Source organism: Erpetoichthys calabaricus, chromosome 3, assembly GCF_900747795.2.
Source record: "Erpetoichthys calabaricus chromosome 3, fErpCal1.3, whole genome shotgun sequence".
In the NCBI taxonomy this organism is placed as follows: domain Eukaryota; kingdom Metazoa; phylum Chordata; class Cladistia; order Polypteriformes; family Polypteridae; genus Erpetoichthys; species Erpetoichthys calabaricus.
Window position 1 is genome coordinate 286,523,674 of NC_041396.2, and position 23,051 is coordinate 286,546,724.

A 23,051-nucleotide genomic window follows, 5' to 3' on the forward strand; every position below is an offset into this window, starting at 1 on the left:
TTTCATTCATCTAATATACCAACGTAAATAAATATTGACAATGATAAGTTACAGTACAACTGGACAAATAATTACATGTAACATGGTGTTACTAAATAGTGATCATTGTATCCCACCGGTGGTGTAGGTGGAGATCTCCTGTTATGTCTTTTATTACTTACATAGTCAGTGTTGTAACTGAATATCACTAGACCCATTTAGTGAGTATCATAGACTCAGATTTCATTATAAATCTAAATAGCATCTTGATGGACTTAACTATTCTTTGGCACTCATAACATTTCTAACTACAGTATGTTGCTATATGTGCCCCTCTCTTTGGTATCTGATCGCTTTATATGAGTTACAATAGTTGTAACATAAATCAGATGCTATTCTAGATCTATTGCTATGATTAATAATTGTTCTTAACCAGTATTATTGCATAATTGTACACTATTTTTTATCCTCCCCAATTTCACTATCGGATGTTCAATTCCCTTTCAATTTACAAGTTAACAACATTGGTGGTAAATTATGCATATCCTCATACCTTTGAGCCCCTCTTATAATACTTTCAAGTAGATTCCTAAGCTTTCTATATACATGCCTTGTCCAACCCAGTGGTTTGTAGACAAAGTCTTTTGCTTGGTGGCTTTGCAGATCCCTCTGAAGAAACGTGTAGCTGGTACAGAAAATAGTCTTTGCCATTACTGGAACAGAAACTAAACAGTCTAATTGCCATTAGAGAGCTAATGAGATGCACACATGGTGACTTTCCTTTTAGCAGAGGAACACTTCACTTGTCTTGCACTGGATACAGCATTAATCAAGGGAGTCCTTTGCATTCAACAGCTGTCATCTCACTTCAGTGGTATTTCGCAGTCTGTTTGTGTTTAAGTCCATGAAACTTTGTTTCTGCAGCAAATGTCTGCACAACCATATCATGGCATCAGATTTACTTAGCTGGACTTACAATCTTTGTTTGATTCTGCACTCTTTCCACTCTGGAAAAGAAAGTCATTTCTTCACCAGCTATTATTAGGTATGTGCAGCAGACCAAGAGTCATTAGTGCAGTACGGTCACTTTAAATCTTCATTTGTAGAACACCACCTTTTCTTCATTGATAAAGCACCACTGAGTTGGAGAGGTTTTAGCAACCACTAAATTGAGTGGTCAAACTAAAATACTTGGTATGCTAAATAAAGAAGGGTGAAGGGTAGAGCAAATACATAACATAAAACAATGCTTTATCAAGCATATGTATAATACAATACAGCACTATTAATGAAAATCCTAGACTCTCAGTTCTCAGTCTCATATCATAAATAACAGTTAGAGATAAATTAATATGGCAAATTATTACATTTAAACCAAGCTAGTGAAAATGTTTCTTCAGTAGGATAATACACTAAACAAAATTAACACATTTCATCAGTTATATGCCACAGATGTCTTAAATTATAACAAGACATTACATATTTGAACTTAAGTGTTTTCATTTTTGTCTAAAACAAAAATCTTACAGCATCTATACCTTATAACAAACTGTAGCTTATCTTATCAAGAGACAACTCTCTTAAATGTCTTTAAGATATTACAACAGCACAGTTTATATAGACTAATGGTAAACTTTTGAATTATTCCCATATAATATAAATTTCCTAATCTATAAATGACTTAACAATCCATTCAGCTATGTGCATTATCACCGAGCACTAGCCTTAATACATTGATGTAACAACAAATCTTCATAAAATTAATCACTAACAGATACAAATGAATGCATTTATTCAGTTCTAATACATTTCATAATTACTGAAGTGATAATAATGATAGTAATCATTTGACATACATCAAAATATGTAAACCCTCTATACTGTATTTTAAAGACTAGAAAAAGAAATTGGTCTAGTTTAATATAGCAACATTTAACCTGTTTGTATTTTACAATTATTTTTATCATTTAAGCATTTTATTATACAGGATGTGATACCCTTACACTTGCACAACTAATCAGCATGCAAGGAAATAATTCCAATAATTGCTGTTCATTAATCTATGATTGATAATCAAACATTCACCACCCCTCGGTCAGATTATATCTAATTTCTCTGCCCAGAGTTGCTGTTAAACTATTTCTTGCAGCTTGTATAGGAATTAGCTGTGCGTTTCATCCATTGGTCACAGGGTTTGCTGAATCTGGAGAAAAAGAACATAGTTTTTTTTTTTTTTGTTCTTTTATTTCGTCTTATACGATTTCTCGTATTAGAAATTTGTTAGTTTTCGCATACCCCTTGGGGTTAGAGCGCAGGGTCAGCCATTGTACAGCGCCCCTGGAGCAATTACAGGTTAAGTGTCTTGCTCAAGGGCTCAGCAGAGTAGGATCTCGTTTGGCAGTGACAGGGATTCAAACCGGCAACCTTCAGGATACCAGCGCAGATCCTTAGCCTCAGAGCCACCACTCCGCCCTCAGTTTTGAAGTTACATATCTTTTATGCTTATAATACTTTTATTGAAATTCAAATTTTTTAATTAATAATAATAATAATAATTCATTACATTTATATAGCACTTTTCTCAGTATAATTCTTAACTCTTTAACTGACCGCGCTACAGGCTGTCCTTCTGCTTTCAGTTAAACTTACATGTTCAATAGGTCAGCTTTATTTAACACTGCATATGTTTGTAGTGTTCAAAGACATTCCAGGCTCACTGACTAAGCACAGGATGCATTACCAATACCAATTAATATTATTCTTATGCTCACTTTTATTTTTACTTGCTAGAGCATTTTTAGTTATTCACATGTATAACTAGTACAATTAAATTTGGATATGATCTCCTATTACTATGCTGTTATTTTATTATGTTGGGCGTCTTTTAGGGTTTGCTTCACATTATTAATTAGTCAGCTGACAGACAAAGAAGCACAGACTGTTAATAGACACAAACTTACAAATAATGACATATAAGAGCATCTGCCACCCCAGACTCTGAATAACAGTAATTCATCTTCTTTTATTTTTCTTTACTAGATTTTATCCCACTTCATGCCCAAGTAGTTTACTTGGCTAAGGCAGAAGTTCTTTAAACAACAGTCAGCACACTGGAGAAAGCAACTGTTCACAAACAAACAGCCTCCACTCTTTGCAGTCATTTCAACACACTTAGCAATTGCTTCATTCTTTTAAATATCATCCCATATTCTCATACTCACGGTCTCTTTTACAATTGCACTTCATTCACAGAATAAAGTTCTTTTACAATTGTATTTCTTTCACAGAGATCTCTATCATATGTGCTGAGGTTCATCCATCCATCCTTCCATTGTCTCCCGCTTATCCGAGGTCGGGTCGCGGGGGCAGCAGCTTGAGCAGAGATGCCCAGACTTCCCTCTCCCTGGCCACTTCTTCTAGCTCTTCCGGGAGAATCCCAAGGCGTTCCCAGGCCAGTCGAGAGACAAAGTCCCTCCAGTGTGTCCTGGGTCTTCCCCGGGGCCTCCTCCCGGTTGGACGTGCCCGGAACACCTCACCAGGGAGGCGTCCAGGAGGCATCCTGATCAGATGCCCGAGCCACCTCATCTGACTCCTCTCGATGCGGAGGAGCAGCGGCTCTACTCTGAGCCCCTCCCGGATGACTGAGCTTCTCACCCTATCTTTAAGGGAAAGCCCAGACACCCTGCGGAGGAAACTCATTTCAGCCGCTTGTATTCGCGATCTCATTCTTTCGGTCACTACCCATAGCTCATGACCATAGGTGAGGGTAGGAACATAGATCGACTGGTAAATTGAGAGCTTCGCCTTGCGGCTCAGCTCCTTTTTCACCACAACAGACCGATGCAACGCCCGCATTACTGCGGATGCCGCACCGATCCGCCTGTCGATCTCACGCTCCATTCTTCCCTCACTCGTGAACAAGACCCCGAGATACTTGAACTCCTCCACTTGGGGCAGGATCTCGCTACCAACCCTGAGAGGGCACTCCACCCTTTTCCGGCTGAGGACCATGGTCTCGGATTTGGAGGTGCTGATTCTCATCCCAGCCGCTTCACACTCGGCTGCGAACCGATCCAGAGAGAGCTGAAGATCACGGCCTGATGAAGCAAACAGGACAACATCATCTGCAAAAAGCAGTGACCCAATCCTGAGCCCACCAAACCGGACCCCCTCAAAGCCCTGGCTGCGCCTAGAAATTCTGTCCATAAAAGTTATGAACAGAATCGGTGACAAAGGGCAGCCCTGGCAGAGTCCAACTCTCACTGGAAATGGGTTCGACTTACTACCGGCAATGCGGACCAAGCTCTGGTACCGATCGTACAGGGACTGAACAGCCCTTATCAGGGGGGGCCGGTACCCCATACTCTCGGAGTACCCCCCACAGGATTCCCCGAGGGACACGGTCGAATGCCTTTTCTAAGTCCACAAAGCACATGTAGACTGGTTGGGCAAACTCCCATGCACCCTCCAGGACCCTGCTAAGGGTATAGAGCTGGTCCACTGTTCCGCGACCAGGACGAATACCACACTGTACCTCCTGAATCCGAGGCTCGACTATCCGACGGACCCTCCTCTCCAGGACCCCTGAATAGACTTTTCCAGGGAGGCTGAGAAGTGTGATCCCTCTGTAGTTGGAACACACCCTCCGATCCCCTTTCTTAAAGAGGGGGGACCACCACCCCGGTCTGCCAATCCAGAGGCACTGTCCCTGATGTCCATGCGATGTTGCAGAGGCGTGTCAGCCAAGACAGTCCTACAACATCCAGAGCCTTGAGGAACTCCAGGCGTATCTCATCCACCCCCGGGGCCCTGCCACCAAGGAGTTTTTTGATCACCTCGGTGACCTCAGTCCAAGAGATGGGGGAGCCCACCTCTGAGTCCCCAGGCTCTGCTTCCTCATTGGAAGGCATGTTAGTGGGATTGAGGAGGTCTTCGAAGTATTCCCCCCACCGACCCACAATGTCCAGAGTCGAGGTCAGCAGCGCACCATCCCCACCATATACAGTGTTGACACTGCACTGCTTCCCCTTCCTGAGACGCCGGATGGTGGACCAGAATCTCCTCGAAGCCGTCCGAAAGTCGTTCTCCATGGCCTCCCCAAACTCCTCCCACGCCCGAGTTTTTGCCTCAGCAACCACCAAAGCCGCATTCCGCTTGGCCTGCCTATCAGCTGCCTCCGGGGTCCCACAGGACAAAAGGGTCCTGTAGGACTTCTTCTTCAGCTTGACGGCATCCTTCATCGCCGGTGTCCACCAGCGGGTTCGGGGATTGCCGCCACGACAGGCACCGACCACCTTACGGCCACAGCTCCGGTCAGCTGCCTCAACAATAGAGGCACGGAACATGGCCCATTCGGACTCAATATCCCCCACCTCCCTCGGGATGTGGTCGAAGTTCTGCCAGAGGTGGGAGTTGAAGCTACTTCTGACAGGGGGCTCTGCCGGACGTTCCCAGCAGACCCTCACAACACGTTTGGGCCTACCACGCCTGACCGGCATCCTCCCCCACCATCGAAGCCAACTCACCACCAGGTGGTGATCAGTTGACAGCTCCGCCCCTCTCTTCACCCGAGTGTCCAAGACATGTGGCCGCAAGTCCGACGACACGACCACAAAGTCGATCATCGAACTGAGGCCTAGGGTGTCCTGGTGCCAAGTGCACATATGAACACCCCTATGCTTGAACATGGTGTTCGTTATGGACAATCCGTGACGAGCACAGAAGTCCAATAACAAAACACCGCTCGGGTTCAGATCAGGGGGGCCATTCCTCCCAATCACGCCCTTCCAGGTCTCACTGTCATTGCCCACGTGAGCATTGAAGTCTCCCAGCAGAACGAGGGAGTCCCCAGAAGGTATGCCCTCTAGCACCCCCCTCCAGGGACTCCAAAAAGGGTGGGTACTCCGAACTGCTGTTCGGTGCATACGCACAAACAACAGTTAGGACCCGTCCCCCCACCCGAAGGCGAAGGGAGGCTACCCTCTCGTCCACCGGGGTAAACCCCAATGTACAGGCTCCAAGTTGGGGGGCAATAAGTATACCCACACCTGCTCGGCGCCTCTCACCGGGGGCAACTCCAGAGTGGTACAGAGTCCAGCCCCTCTCAAGGAGATTGGTCCCAGAGTCCAAGCTGTGCGTCGAGGTGAGTCCGACTATATCTAGCCGGAACCTCTCAACTTCGCGCACTAGCTCAGGCTCCTTCCCCTTCAGAGAGGTGACATTCCACGTCCCAAGAGCCAGTTTCTGTAGCCGAGGATCGGACCGCCAAGGTCCCCGCCTTCGGCCACCACCCAACTCACACTGCACCCGACCTTCCTTGGCCCCTCCCATAGGTGGTGAGCCCATGGGAAGGGGGACCCACGTTGCCTCTTCGGGCTGTGCCCAGCCGAGCCCCATGGGTGCAGGCCCGGCCACCAGGCGCTCGCCATCGAGCCCCACCTCCAGGCCTGGCTCCAGAGTGGGGCCCCGGTGACCCGCGTCCGGGCAAGGGAAAACGCCGTCCAAAATTGTTTTTCTTCATAGGAGGTTTGTTTAACCGCTCTTTGTCTCATCCCTCACCTAGGACCAGTTTGCCTTGGGTGGCCCTACCAGGGGCATAAAGCCCCGGACAACAGAGCTCCTAGGATCATTGGGACACGCAAACCCCTCCACCACGATAAGGTGACGGTTAAAGGAGGGGTGTGCTGAGGTTGTGTTTTTTTATTTTATTTATATAAGGTTTCACCATTCAATGCATTTCATGCTTATTTACTTATCACGGCCATCAAAAAATTTACTTCTTTACCTTCATGCTTGTCATTATAATCAAACAACTTCTCAGGATGCAAACTGGTATTACTTTCATTAAATTAGGAGTACATCTTACCTCAGTTTCATACGGCGCTAGTCTCCAGATCCGATTCAGCGATAACAAGGTGAATCCACCCATTAAGAGATCACGAGGTACAATTCCACAACAAGAAAGCATTTCCAGAAAAAGCTACGCAGTCACAAAGAATATCCTGACTCAACAAGGAAAACATACATGCTTGAAACTTTATTTCCTATCACTGGGCAAGCGGGCTAACCACTGTGCCACCATACTCTTTACCGTAATAGTTCCAAAAATACACAACCTCCATTCACGCACATTCTGCTTACTGCAAGAACTTGTCTCTCTTCTTATTTATTATTATAAAAAGAGCATTTTTCCTTCAAACTTGATCAGGGTTTAAAAGGAAAAATGTTTTACACAGTAAGCTTTAAACAAAGTGGAGACATTTTTATTTACTTTAACCCAATTATACATAGATAATTATTTTTCTTTGTCATGTGAGAAGCGGTCTCATTTTAAATCCACACTTATTCAATCCAATTAATACCTTATACTTGCAGGAAGGTAATCGAGGCATGCTTCTCATTGCAAAGGTAAAACCAAATGTATTTATCTTTTTTTCCAATTTAAGTTAGAGCTCTTTATTATTATTATTTTTTTAGTGCTATTTGTGTACACATTCTACAGTTTCCTTTTTAATACTAACCTATAACGTAGGTTTGTAATTTAAGTAATACTTATAAAATGATGTCTTTGCAATTATCAACACACGTCATGACACTTTATCAGTTTTTTTGGGGGTTGCTGCTTTTAACCTTTAAACGTTTAACCTTTTGGGCAGTGTGACAGCAACAGCTGCACAGCTCATAAACTGCTTTTTTTAACAGGCGGACGAATCGTGTATTTTGGATTATATCGGGCTGCTATTATGCCATTAAAGATTTCTACAATTATTTTAGTGAGCATGATGAAGACTTTATGGATTTTATCAGAACTGACATTGTTCATCTTTAAACTGACTACCAGACCCGCTGGATGAGTGACTCATCAGACAACAAGGTAAATGCATGCCTGCATGTATCAACTCTTAATAACACATAGTTATTCATAACTTTATAAAATATTATTTCTAATGGCTAAATGGTGTAACTTATTTAATAACAGTGTTCCTCAACATGGAATTTACTTCTCTGGCAGGTTTTGGACATTCGTATAGCATTTGATTAATCTGTGTTGTCCACCCAGGTGCTGTTTCACTTTATTATGGACAACCAGTCTCATCTCTATAAGTTTAAAACTGTTGTTTTACAATTTATCGTGTCCAGCTTAGTTTTGTCTTTCATTTTATTTATTCCCACATTTTATAATCATGCTTGGGACTTTTAAGCCCAACCCGCATAATGTAATTAGCAGAAGCTGCCACAATTTACCAGCAACTATCTGTTTTTTTTTTTTTATTATTATTATTGCCCATGCACTGTAGCCCATATTTTCAATATCCCCATTCCAGTTAGGGCCAGGCCTTGATACACTCAGTATCTGACCGAAACCTTCCATTCCGTCATTAATAGAAGCGTATTTTTTATATATATGATACATTATAAATATGATACAGTTATTAATTTAGCCACAATCCTGCTGACTACACCATTTATTTCCTGCAGGGGTCACTGGCTCCCTGGTTGGAATAAGTTCTTTTGCAATTGTGGCATCTTGAGTAACCCGAAACTATATAGATATAATATTAATAATAATATTAATTCTTTACATTTATATAGCGCTTTTCTCACTACTCAAAGCTCTCACCATACACGGAGGACCAGGGAAGTGAACTCACAATCTCCTTACTGCAAAGCAGCAGCACTACCACTGCGTCTCTGCCATAGTGATACAGTGGTAAGAAATCACATAAGAGAAAATAACTTACATTTCTTTAGTGATGATTTACGTGGCATTACAGATGAGGAAGCCATAGCAAAACTTTTATCAAGGTGGGATTTCGATGTATACAGTCTGCCATTTTCGTCACTGCGATAGAAGGATTTTCAGGATAGATGATGATAACTTCCCATCCATCCGTCAGGCTTCCAGGTGTTTTATACTGTTTTCTCCACGTGCAGGTTCCCACTTAGGTAAATCATGCCATTCCAAACAAGGCAAGGAGAGGAATCAATTTCATCTCTAACACACAGAAATAGTACAATGCCCATTTTCATAGTTGTCCCTTTCTAATTCTTCTACAGACCAAGAGTAAGGGAGCTACCTACAACCACACGCTCATTCAAGAAGTGGTCCCCTGAGGCATCTATATGCTACACCGATCCCTCTCTCACTTGGACAGAGGCAGTGGTGCTGTAAGAATTATGTTTCTAGACTTCTCTAGCGCCTTCAACACAATCCAACCTCTGCTCCTTAGGGACAAGCTGACAGAGATGGGATTAGATTCATACCTAGTGGCATGGATCGTGGACTATCTTAAAGACAGACCTCAGTATGTGCGTCTTGGGAACTGCACGTCTGACATTGTGGTCAGCAACACAGGAGCGCCACAAGGGACTGTACTTTCTCCGGTCCTGTTCAGCCTATATACATCGGACTTCCAATACAACTCGGAGTCCTGCCATGTGCAAAAGTTCGCTGATGACACTGCTATCGTGGGCTGTATCAGGAATGGGCTGGAGGAGGAGTATAGGGACCTAATCAATGACTTTGTTAAATGGTCCGACTCAAACCACCTACACCTGAACACCAGCAAAACCAAGGAGCTGGTGGTGGATTGTAGGAGGCCCAGACCCCTCATAGACCCTGTGATCATCAAAGGTGACTGTGTGCAGATGGTGCAGACCTATAAATATCTGGGAGTGCAGCTGGATGATAAATTAGACTGGACTGCCAATACTGATGCGCTGTGCAAGAAAGGACAAAGCCGGTTATACTTCCTTAGAAGGCTGGCGTCCTTCAACATCTGCAATAAGATGCTGCAGATGTTCTATCAAACAGTTGTGGCGAGCGCCCTCTTCTATGCAGTGGTGTGCTGGGGAGGCAGCATTAAGAGGAAAGACACCTCACGCCTGGACAAACTGGTGAGGAAGGCAGGCTCTATTGTTGGCATGGAGCTGGACAGTTTAACATCTGTGGCAGAGCGAAGGGCGCTCAGCAGGCTCCTATCAATTATGGAGAATCCACTGCATCCACTAAATAATGTCATCTCCAGACAGAAGAGCAGCTTCAGCGACAGACTGCTGTCACTGTCCTGCTCCACAGACAGATTGAGGAGATCGTTCCTCCCCCAAACTATGCGACTCTTTAATTCCACCAGGGGGGGTAAACGTTAATATTTAACATTATACATAGTTATTGTCTGTTTTTTTTTCACCTGTATTATTATCATTCTTTAATTTAATATTATTTATTGTATCAGTATGCTGCTGCTGAAGAATGTGAATTTCCCATTGGGATTAATAAAGTATCTATCTATCTATCTATCTATCTATCTATCTATCTATCTATCTATCTATCTATCTATCTATCTATCTATCTATCTATCTATCTATCTATCTATCAACTTCTGTATGGAAATTGTAGTTCCAGTAAGAACAGTACGCTGCTATGCTAACAACAAGCCATGGATTACAAGTGACATCAAAGTCCTTTTGAACCAGAAGAAAAGGGTTTTTAAAGGCGGTGATCAGCATGAGCTCAAGCGTTTGCAGAAGGAACTCCGAGTCCAGCTCAGGGTGGCAAAGGAGCAGTACTGGAGAAAACCGGAGTAAAAGTTGCAGAATAACAGCATGAAGGAAGTGTGGGATGGGATGAAGATCATCACTGGCTGCAGCTAGAAGCGGGGTGCCTCCATCGAGAGAGACAGGGAGAAAGCAAACCTGATGAACAACTTTTTTAACAGGTTTGACCACCCTAACCCACTCTCACTCTCACCTCAGAGTACTGTACTGCATCCTCCACCCACCTTTCTGCTGATACCAGAATAGGAGAGAGTTTTCTCCCACCCACAATTACAGCAGCCCAGGTAAGTAGAGAGCTGAGGAGACTTCATGCCAGCAAAGCAGTGGGTCCAGACAGAGTATCACCACGACTGTTGAAGACCTGTGCACTGGAGCTAGGGAGTCCTCTACAGCGCATCTTCAACCTGAGCCTGGAACAGGAGAGAGTCCCGAGGCTTTGGAAAACATCTTGCATCACCCCAGTCCCAAAGGTATCATGTCCTAGTGAGCTGAATGACTTCAGGTCTGTCACCCTGACGTCATATGTGATGAAGACCATGGAGCGGCTGCTGCTTCACCACCTGAGGCCACAGGTCCGCCACAACCTCGACCCTCTGCAGTTTGCATACCAGGAGAAGATGGGAGCGGAGGATGCCATCATCTACATACTACACAGATCCCTCTCCCACTTGGACAGAGGCAGTAGTGCAGTAAGAATTATGTTTCTGGACTTCTCTAGCACCTTCAACACCATCCAACCTCTGCTTCTTAGGGACAAGCTGCCAGAGATGGGAGTAGATTCATACCTATTGGTATGGATTGTGGACTATCTTACAGACAGACCTCAGTATGTGCGTCTCGGGAACTGCAGGTATGACATTGTGGTCAGCAGCACAGGAGCACTGCAGGGGACTGTGCTTTCTCCAGTCTTGTTCAGCCTATATACATCAGACTTCCAATACAACTCGGAGTCCTGCCATGTGCAAAAGTTTGCTGATGACACTTCTGTCGTGGGCTGCATCAGGAATGGGCAGAAGGAGGAGTATAGGAACCTAATCAAGGACTTTGTTAAATGGTGCGACTCAAACCACCTATAACTGAACACCAGCAAAACGAAAGAGCTGGTGGTGGGTTTTAGGAGGCCCAGGCCCCTCACAGACCCCATGATTATCAGAGGTGATTGTGTGCAGAGGGTACAGACCTATAAATACCTGGGAGTGCAGCTGGATGATAAACTGGACTGGACTGCCAATACTAATGCTCTGTGCAAGAGAGGACAGAGCCGACTATACTTCCTTAGAAGGCTGGCGTCTTTCAATATCTGCAATAAGATGCTGCAGATGTTCTATCAAATGGTTGTGGCGAGCGCCCTCTTCTACGCAGTGGTGTGCTGGGGAGGCAGGATAAAGAAGAGGGACGCCTCACACCTGGACAAACTGGTGAGGAAGGCAGTCTCTATTGTAGGCATGGAGCTGGACAGTTTGACATCTGTGGCGGAGTGACAGGCGCTGAGCAGGCTCCTGTCAATCATAGAGAATCCACTGCATCCACTGAAGAGTATCATCTCCAGACAGAGGAGCAGCTTCAGTGACAGACTGCTGTCACTGTCCTGCTCCATTGACAGACTGAGGAGATCGTTCCTCCCCCAAACTATGCGACTCTTCAATTCCACTGGGGGGGTGGGGGTGGGGGGGTTAAACGGTAACATTGTAGAATGGTATGGTATTGTCTATTATACCTGCCTTGCACTCTCCACCTTGCACTTTTTAACTTGCACTGTGTTTTTATCACTCTTTAATTAATATTGTTTTTATCAGTATGCTGCTGCTGGAATATGTGAATTTCCCCTTGGGGATTAATAAAGTATCTATCTATCTATCTATCTATCTATCTATCTATCTATCTATCTATCTATCTATCTATCTATCTATCTATCTATCTATCTATCTATCTATCTATCTAAAGAATATGCAATGTGTATAGCAACAAAAAGCTTAGAATTAAATTTGATAGGCATCATATCACTCTATGCAATATCAAATATTAAGAAGAATGATAATCTTATTGGGTGGCATGGTGGCGCAGTGGGTAGCGCTGCTGCCTCGCTGTTGGGAGATCTGGGGACCTGGGTTCAATTCCCGGGTCCTCCCTGTGTGGAGTTTGCATGTTCTCCCTGTGTCTGTGTGGGTTTCCTCCGGGCGCTCTGGTTTCCTCCCACAGTCCAAAGACATGCAGGTTAGGTGGATTGGCGATTCCAAATTGGCCCTAGTGTGTGCTTGGTGTGTGGGTGTGTTTGTGTGTGTCCTGCGGTGGGCTGGCACCCTGCCCAGGTTTGTTTCCTGCCTTGTGCCCTGGGTTTGGCTCCAGCAGACCCCCATGACCCTGTGTTCGGATTCAGCAGGTTGGAAAATAAATGGATGGATGGATAATCTTATTCTACAATGAGCTATTTAGGGAGAGGAAGAGAGAAAAGAGGGAAGATAAATATATTAAAATACTATTCTGGCACCTAATTATTTTTACAATACGAGGTATTTTCATCAATTTTCTCAACAAGTTGGAGGACCTGCTTTCATGGCTGGATGCACATTAATGTCATACTCGGGACGAGGCAATTGCAGGATAAGGGCCTTACTCAAGGGCCCAAAACTAAGAAAACAATAAAATAAAAGCAAATATACCAAAAAATGAAATAATTAAAAATAAAAACAAAAACACATTAGCAGGTTTAGTTTAGCTGGCACTTTGGTCAAGCTATCAATAAACCTTACTTGTTGTATTAGACATACTGCCAACTCAGTACTTGAACATTTCTATTGTTTCAATGTTAAACGATTTTTTCAAACCATGTGATTTAGCAACAACAACATTCTACTCTGGTTTACTCTGCACCAGTGGTGAGAAACTTCAGTCCTGGAGGGCCAGAGTGGCTTCAGGTTTTTGTTCCAGCCCATCTTAATGAGAATTCAATTATCCACTATATAATAAAACACTGAGGTCTGTGTGTCCAGTCCCTCTGAAAAATCTGATTGGTCAGTTTGGCTTTGGTTGTGTGACAAAGGAAAAAGTGTGAGAATTAGACAAACAAGGAGGAGAAACGGTATTGGAGGCATTAGGAATGTCACTTTTAAAGATGGCAAGTAAAAAAGAGGACATAATGCATGAAATAAAATAATAATAGAGTCTGAGAAACAGGCTTAAAGATAATGCACCTGAGAGAAAGAGCACCAGAAACATTCACCCACACAAGAATACCAAGGAAAGTAGATGAAAGAGCACAAAGGGCAAGAGACAGAATCTTTTAAAAATGTTTGCTATTAGATCAAGAACATGCTAGGTCTATAGATGAGGCACTTTATAGGAAAAGACAGGCTTTGCAATCAGAACTCAACCTTTTGACAACACAGGAAATGGAACAACTCTTAGATCTTAGATAAAGATCTTAGGTCAACAAATCCACAAGCAGGAAGTTCACAATGCTATCTATCTAATGCTTGCCTAGACATTCTAAATGATGAGCCTCTGTGTGCTAAATTTTGCCTATACACATGAGTGGATTTATAAAATATTTTTTGTACAGAGCACAGTGACATTAAACTTATATTCTGATTACAACATTAAAAAGGTTTGGGTGCAGCCACCTGTATGTTATATCCTGGCTGCAAAAGTTTGAAAATAATTGAACAGCGATGTTCACAAGACAGAGTCCAAAACAGAATTGCTAGACTGGGGATAAGATAGCGGTTTTAAAGGCCTGGAGAGGAAGTGACGTCATTGGGGCCGGAACCAGGAGTGATGTCATCATGACTAGAAGTGACATCATCAAAGGTCCCGGAACTGGAAGTGGCGTCATCAAAGAGGACCAGGGACCTGGTGGGATTTCCTGGCAACAGTCTGCAAGGGACAATCAGCACACCCTGCTGCCCCCTAGTCTGATATGGTATTACCATTACTCAAGCCCTTTAGCTGCCTCCTACTCACACATGTGTGGCAAAGGATAGGCCCAAGCTTCCCTGGATAAATTGATTATGAAAATGGATGAATGGACATAAAGAGGGATTATAGTTTGAGGAATTGGTCGGTGTAAAGTGGCTCCCCACTTTGAAATGGTCCTGTCCTAAAATAAGCAGAGATGAATGAATAGATTCAGAAAATGGATGGATCTTTGGTACACAATTCTTTCTGAACAGACTGAAGTTAAATTGTACTCTGATATTCATCTTGTCCAAGTACACAATTCTTACTTTACTCAGTTTTAATCCTCCACAATGTGTCCTTCTCTATTTTGTTCAGAGACAAGGAAATCGACCTTAGTTGCAAAAGACTTCTGAAGTTTGACTGAAATTGCATAATGAACCCAGACTCTTTCAGCTTTTGCATTGTGAAACTCATCCATTGACCTATAGGTATTTAGTTTATGTTGTACATTTCAGTAAGCATTTAGTAACATCTATACAAAAATGAATTTACAAGAATATCATGTACTCATATGCAGTACCACTACAACAGGAAATGCTGACATCATTCATATTTTTATCTGGTGATTTGTAAGGGTAAAGATGACTCAGCGGAAGCTGTTAATAGATAGGAGTAATGCAAGAACATGGATGTCCATGTTGCTCAATTCCAAATTGCTACACTACGGAAAATTCTAAAGCACCAGCATGCAATCAGATATTTCACAACATTCATTAACGGGCACTGTTCAACTCAAGTTTTTCTACAAGAATGTAAATATTTTGATGGGTTGGAGGGCTGGGAAATGTTTGCAGGGGGCCAAAGGAAACCACCATTATTTTGTAAAATATGGTAAATGCCTACATAAAAACTCAAAATAAGAAGAAGAACCACAACTGTAAAAGAAAGGGTCTATTGTACACCTGTGTGTGGGGAAGAGCAGCCAAGGAGCATTAGTTTCAATTAGGTGTAGCTTCCACTATCTGCATTCAAAAATGAAAATAAGAGACAGAGAGACTGTCGAGGAAAATGACAGATTTGAGTTAATTATCTCAGCATGCTGCAGAGAAGGCATGACTGGCATTCTGTTCAAAGATTGTGAGAGGAAGACAAAAAGAGACAGCAGGAGAATGGTGGGCTGGTGAAAGAACGCAAAACTTTCCAGCTGACAAGTGGTAATAGAAGGTCCCTGTTTGGTAAAGTTGGCAGCATGTAGTCCTTTTTTTAGAATCAAGAACTGTGTCAAATCCCTGACTGCCGTGAATGTGATCATGTGGTCAGTTTAAGATATGCAGCTGGATATCCATCCACCCATCCATTTTCCAAACCGCTGAATCTGAACACAGGGTCACGGGGGTCTGCTGGAGCCAATCCCAGCCAACACAGGGCACAAGGCAGGAACCAATCCAGGGCAGGGTGATAACCCACCGCAGGACACACACAAACACACCCACACACCAAGCACACACTAGGGACAATTTAGAATCACCAATCCACCTAACCTGCATGTCTTTGGACTGTGGGAGGAAATCGGAGCGCCAAGAGGAAACCCACGCAGACACGGGGAGAACATGCAAACTCCATGCAGGGAGAACCCAGGAAGCGAACCCAGGTCTCCTAGCAGCTGGATATCTACTTTGAAGAACCAGCACTTTAAGGGATATTAGCAATTTACAACTGTAGAGAGCCCATGGAACCATTCTAGCGAGCTCTAGGCTTCAATCCGTGATATGCTGGACCAGGGTCAGCCCAAAGGTCTCTGGCACCCTAGACAAAATAATTTAATGAGGGAACCATCCAGGTTGCTGAGAGAGTGTGAATGAAGCTCATATGACTGAGAAGGAGCATCCACATGGTTTCCCCAGAATAGCTAAAGGGTCCAGTTTGTCTGGAAATGATACATGTTGCCTTTAGTCTTTTGACAGATTTTTAAGCTTTTTGAGAGCATATGGTTCGCTCAGAGTACTGAGCTGCACTGCTGCGGTGGCACAGCAAGGGTTCCCAGAAAAAAGAAATGATGATAAAGATGACAAATGATAAAAAAAAATTTTTCCTTTTCAAATTTCCTCCCATTCTAGACTGCACTCAGCAGCATTCCTTCTCTCTGCACTCCCATTCCCTCATTACATTACAGTTGAGCTCTGGTAGCAACGTCAGCATAGAATTTTCTGATGGAGGAAACACAATGAGTTTCATTTTGTGGTGAGTAGGTGGTAGTCTAGTGATTTTTAAGAGACTGGAGACCTTTTTTTTAATTCATTTTAAATGACAGGGGAACAAGGCACATCTTTAAACCTTTGCCAAATTCAGTGATATAACTTACGAGGTAGCTGAGGCTTTGAAAGTGCCACATGATGCAATTTTTTTAAGGGAGAAAGGAGAAGATTCTTAATCTGAGAAGGGTAATCAACAGCAAATTTTATTTTATCTTTCATGTTAGAAAAACTTAAAAAAAAAGATGCTAGCACAGAAAATGTTCTGTAGCAGATTTATTTATTGTGAAAATGATTTATTGTGTAATTTAATTTTGATTATTCATTTTTTGTAAAATAAAATGGCATTCCTGCCTTGTTTCTGCAACCTCTTAAAATGTTGGTGCCCTACCCGGTTGCCTAGCTTGACCACACCTTGGGCAGGCCCTGTGCTGGACATTATCTGAGGTGACTTACATGAGGAGGAGTTGTTTAAAGCCATTCATTGTCAGTAAACTGCTCAACATGGAGTCGAGAGGAGAATTGTTGCATGTGCTCACGGACAACAAGGAAGGAGGGCATGGCTGTAAAAGAGAGATGAAAGATGACAAGGTAGAGCTTTGGTGTGTAACTTCAAAGGGAGGTAAGATGACAAGCTACTCTGGCTATAGATGAAGATATTCTACAAAAGGGAGATTAAAGAAACAATCAATGCATTTATATGCACTTTAATAACCCTGTTTTTCAAAGAAATCTTGTTTCTAAAATGCAGTGTAAATCTGTATTACTGGTAGAGAAACAGGGTTATTGATGTCTGAGACATCTGAGTAACAGATGTAGATTTCTGCATGAGTAACTCAGTTAACCAGGTTACAAATAAGGAATTTGTACTATGCACTTGTCTATTGCACTCTGTTTGACTGCTCAGCCTTGCACACACTTTCAGTGGCCATGGGTGGAAACATCCACACAATCATTTTTGAGGTAAATGCTTGGGCAATCACACTATTCCTTCTCCGGGTTGGAATAAAGTCTCAATATTTCAGAAATCATTAAATTTATGGTGATGAGCTGAATGTACAGTGTTCAGCAGCAGAATCTCAGTAGTCTGACTAGGTAACTAGTAACCTAACACAATACATCTTTTATTGAAGTAGGTTAGACCTTATCTGGAGTGCTGTGTGCAGTTTTGGTGTCCAGTCTACAAAAAGGACATGGAAATGCTAGAAAAAGTCCAGAGAAAAGTAACTAGGCTGATTCCAGGCCTACAGGGGATGAATTATAAAAAAAGATTAAAACAGCTGAGCTTTTTCAGTTTAAGCAAAAGGAGATTAAGAGGAGACATGATTGAAGTGTTTAAAATTAGGAAGGGAATTTGTCCAGTGGGATTGCAACTATTATTTTAAAATGAGTTCAACAAGAACACAGGAATATATCTGGAAACGTGTTAGGAGTTAATTTTGCACAAATGTTAGGAACTTTATCTTTACACACAGAGAACCACTGACACATGGAATAGGTTCCCAAGTAGTGTGGTAGACAGTAGAACTTTAGGGACTTTTAAAACTCGATTTTATTTTGGAAGAATTAAGTTGATAGGACTGGCAAGCTTTGTTGGGCTGGACAGTCTGTTCTCATTTAGATTGTTCTAACATTCTAACTGCATTATTATTATCCCAGTAGTACTGGGGGTAAGGCAAGAAGCACATGTACAGTACCTGTATGCCTGTTCTTTGCAGGGCCTAATCACACAGTCAAGCAGAAAAGAGTGTGTTGCCTGCAACCCGGTAACAGAAACCTTTAAATAGTCCCATATGGAAAAGAAAAGAAAAATACACATACATAGATACACACATATAATTGTAATTAAAATGTAAACAAAAAATGGCCAAGAAGGAAATTGGATGTTTAATTACTGTACCAGGATCATTATCATCGGATCAAACAGCCTAAGATCTTCTTTGCCATGCCAGGACCCGATGCAACTCACGATCGTATTTCAAAAAGTGTTGGGATCAGTTTTCTTAGCTCCTTTTCTGCTTCCTCCAGAGAAGTAAAAATGTAGTACTTGCTTTGAATGTCCACTTTCACAAAATAATTTTAATGAACCACAATACATTGCAAGAGTAATCCCACATAAGAGGTTGATGTCTCTAGAGGCTAATAGCAAGAATTAGTCAGGGTGTATCACAGGACAGGTAATAAATGGTCCTTCCAAAGACTTTTAACTGCTGCAGGTCTTTGTGTGTCAGTCCTTTCTTCATCACACCTCAGGTTGTTTGTGGCAGCGGTGGGATTGATCAAATTAGCAACATAAAACAGAATATTAGCTCTACAGTAACAGTGTTGGTCCCCTCAACCATGCTTCTTTTACGTTGGGCCAATCAAAGGACAAAGATTAGAAACATCAGCTCGAACTCGCAAACCAAGAAAGGACTGGTTTAAGAACTTTGCGATATCTGTAGGTGCAAAGGTCTTAAAAGGGTGGGGGAGGCATGTAATCCCTTCAGAGAGAGAGAGGGGTACATGTTCCTTAGGTGGCTTTAATAGTAGCTAGAGTGAGCCCTAAATCTGGCCTGAATGCCATGGTTCAGTGAACCAGCAAATCAAGTTCTTAAAGAGCTGCCCCTCTCCTGTGCTAAAATTCATCGCTTGGGGGTATGGACACAAGTGAGTCTTGGGAAATATTCTGGCTTGGGCCAGTTTACAAAGTTAAGAAAAGTAAATACAGATGCCATTGACATTGACCCCCAAGTGAGTGGCGTGAGGCAAATGACACTGCATAGGCCAATTACCTATGTCGAGATCTCCCTTAGAGAGATGCTGCAAATCAAAGAATCAGAAAACAATTTGTCATCTTTTATTGTTTTCTTTTAAAGCCACAAGAAAAAAATAAATAATGAAATAAAGCTTTTGCTTACTTTCCACTGGCAGCCACATTATGTTCATGCTGGTTCATGACGGGTCATAAACACACTCAGCACTTCCTCGCTGGTTGCCTGTACTGACACTGCGGTAAGAGCCACAATGATAACCGTGGCTGTCGACTAAAGAAAGAGCTGGAAGTTTGTTTATGAAAAATGAAAGTGGAAAAAGGGAAGTATAACACACCCAGCTGCAGACGCTTCATTTGTCTTTTAGTCAGAAAAATAAGAAAGGATGATTTGAATTTTTGTGTTGATTTATTTCCTTTTTTCTTTTCTTTTCTTTTTGATAAGGAAACTGAAGTAGAGATGTAACTGGAGAAAAGTAAGTACAATGCTGAGCATTTTTAACAGTATAATTACATCGGATATTGGACATGATCCAGTAAGAAGAGGAACACAGTGATAAGTTAGGCTTTTCTGTACAACTAATGGCTTAGAGGGGAATTAAAATTTAGTTAAAAAATAAATGATTTTGTTTAAAAAATACATGAATTACAGGAACTGATCACATAATTTGATAAATATATGTATAAATAAGTATATGTTATTTTGTGTTTGTGTGAGAAGATATGTGGGATATTAATAAAAAAGACAAGATTTCTAGTATAAGACAAGTAATTATTCTGTCATTTTCTCCAAAACTCTTTTACATTATTATTTTATGTAATTTGTGCAATTTTTAGATTGTCAAATGATTGAATGTAATAATTACTCTTGAAGGGGGATATGGTGCCAGTCCATTTCAGGCAGTTGTTAATGTTGGTGCTGCCTCATGGGTCCAGGACCTGGATTTGAATATGCACTATCTGTGTGGAGTTTGCATGACAAGTAGATAGTGAGAAAGAATAAATAGAGAGATCATAAGGTATTGTGATGAAAAAATAATTTGTAAAAAGAACAAAACAAGTCTTCTTTAGATGGTTTGTCCTATACTTTCCTAACGTGGCAGCTAATTAGGACACTCTTAGGAAGAGTAAGGTTCGGTAGACTGATGACAGTACCAATCCCTGGATTGGAGGGTAATTACTATCAAATGACCCCTGGGGTGGTCTCCCGATTGCACATATGTGATGATAGATAGATAGATAGATAGATAGATAGATAGATAGATAGATAGATAGATAGATAGATAGATAGATAGATAGATAGATAGATAGATAGATAGATAGATAGATAGATAGATAGATAGATAGATAGATAGATAGTGTGGGGAACATCCCGGACACAGACAGGTAGACATGTTGGTTTCATCATACACACGTTTATTTACAATATTTACAGTGCACATACCCAGTGCCGCAGCACCAATCACCCCTCAAGTCCTTGACCACAGCACAATGCCTTCTCACAGTCTCTGGTCCACCTCCACTCCTCTCCACCAAGCTTCGTCCACTTCCACCCGACTCTTGCCAATGACTGGAGGGAGGCGGCCCCTTTTATACACCCCGGATGGACTCCAGGTGCATCCTGAGGAGCTTCTGTAGCCACACCCCTGTGTGGCAGAAGCTCTGGCGGTGTATCCAGAAGTCCCCCAGGTGTCCCCAATCCTCTTCCCCCCAGCACTTCCGGGTGTGGCGGAAGTGCTGAGGTCCAGAGCTCTCAAGGCATTGGGACGCTCCCTGGCGGTGACCACGGGCCCCTACAGGGTTGAGCTTCCAAGCTCTGTACCCGTGGCCCCCAAAGCAACCAGGGCGGGCGCCCCCTTGTGTTCTTGAGGAGGCACAAGCCCTCTTCCGGTCCTCCTGGGCATCCCGGCTGGGCATGAACCCCAGCCGGGTACCACAATAGATAGATAGTAAATTTAGCTTTACAGTAATCCCTCGCTACTTCGCGGTTCACTTTCGCGGATTCACGACTTCGTGGGTTTTTAAATACAAGTGATTGCCCGCCTATCGCGGAAGTTATGTTCCAGACCCATCAGTAACAGGAGAAAATCCGCGATATAGAAAGACCATATAAATAAACATTTTTATAGTTTAAGCCTTAAAATACCCATCCCACATGCTTTAAACACATGTAAACTTATAAAACACACTTTGTTAACACATATGATATGTGGATGTCGGGCTAAGGATATGAGTAACATCTGACTATTATAAAACATTTTAACTTCACGCAAGACAAGACAGTGAGACAGGAAAATTGGTGATGTACAGGCTTTTAAATTATTGACAGGCAGAGCGACAAGCAGCACAAAGCCAGCACAAAGTCTACTTCTCCTTAGCGTTCATTCAGCTCCCCACCCCCTTGACAATGCGAACTGCGCCTCCGGCGTTCAGCCCTCACACACGCACACACACACTCCTCCTTCTTCCGAACGCACAGAGCGACAAGCAGGCATTTTGGCAGAAGCAGCACAAAGTCCATTTCTGCTCAGCGTGAGTTCAGCTGCCCCCCTTCACAAAGCGAGTGCAGACACATTGACGTCTGATAGCTGTGTGCAGTGTTGGTCTGCGATGTTTAAGAATGTAGAAAGTGTTTAAGAGCATAGGAAGTGTTTATAAGAGTGTGGGAAAGGTTAACAAGAGAGTGAGAAAGGTTTATAAGAGTGTGGGAAGGGTTTATAAAGCCTTAAAATATGTATAAATAATAAAATAAATATAGGTCGCTACTTCGCGGATTTTCACCTATCGCGGGGGCTCTGGAACGTAACCCCCGCGATAGGTGAGGGATTACTGTACACGGAAGCTCAAGATGTATTAAAACAAACAACAACAGTACTCACAAGAATAAAAAAAAAATGACTTTGCTAAGAATAAAAAAAAGTTATTGTGTGGCATTATAAAGGCATATTACCATTGGTAAAAAGAAGCCCCAGTAATCTTTCTTGATACACTTATAATTTGTTGGCTAAAAGTCCTCAGTGCCATCACAGAGAATTAAAACATGTAAAAGATAAAAAGGTATGATTACATACATTAAAGGAGCAAGGTTTCCTAAAAACAAATACAGTCTGCTCTGCCCTTTCTTGCATATTTCCTCTGTGTTAGTGGTACCCCAAGTACTTGTAGAGGTGCACCACCTCATATTCTACACCGTGAATAGAGAATGAGGCTATTTGTTGCAGGGGAAGTCATTAATATGTTCCTTGTTGTTAAGTTGCAGACAATTCTCAAAGTTCTCCCCTGAGTCCTATCCTTCGTCTCATTCCCCTTGTCAATACACCCCATTAGTGCAGAATCTTCAGAGGATTTCTGCATGTGATATAACCCAGTGTTATATTTAAAGTCTGTGGTGTACAGAGTGAAGAGAAAAGAAGACAGGAATGTTCCTTGTTATGCTCCAGTTAATGTTACACAGTACTTTAACCTTACAAACTGTGGTCTGCATTATCTTCCAGTCCAATCTTTCTATGATAGGCACACTTCAGTGGGAGCAAATAGTCTTTCACATGACTCTTATAGTCCGGGACCAGCCTTTCGACAGTTTTTATGATGTGGAACATAAAGGCTATAGATCT

The 23,051-nt window shown here is 42.6% G+C and overlaps 1 protein-coding gene across 1 annotated transcript in view; it reads left to right on the plus strand.

Moving 5' to 3' along the window:
- The first annotated feature begins 19,752 nt into the window (after nt 1-19,752).
- The window catches only part of LOC114644559 (psychosine receptor-like), a 69,036-nt gene continuing 65,737 nt past the window's right edge, over nt 19,753-23,051 (plus strand). Inside the window, exon 1 of the mRNA XM_028792624.2 lies at nt 19,753-19,913. The gene's annotated coding sequence lies outside the window, so the exon portion shown is untranslated. The remainder of the gene's footprint in view (nt 19,914-23,051) is intronic.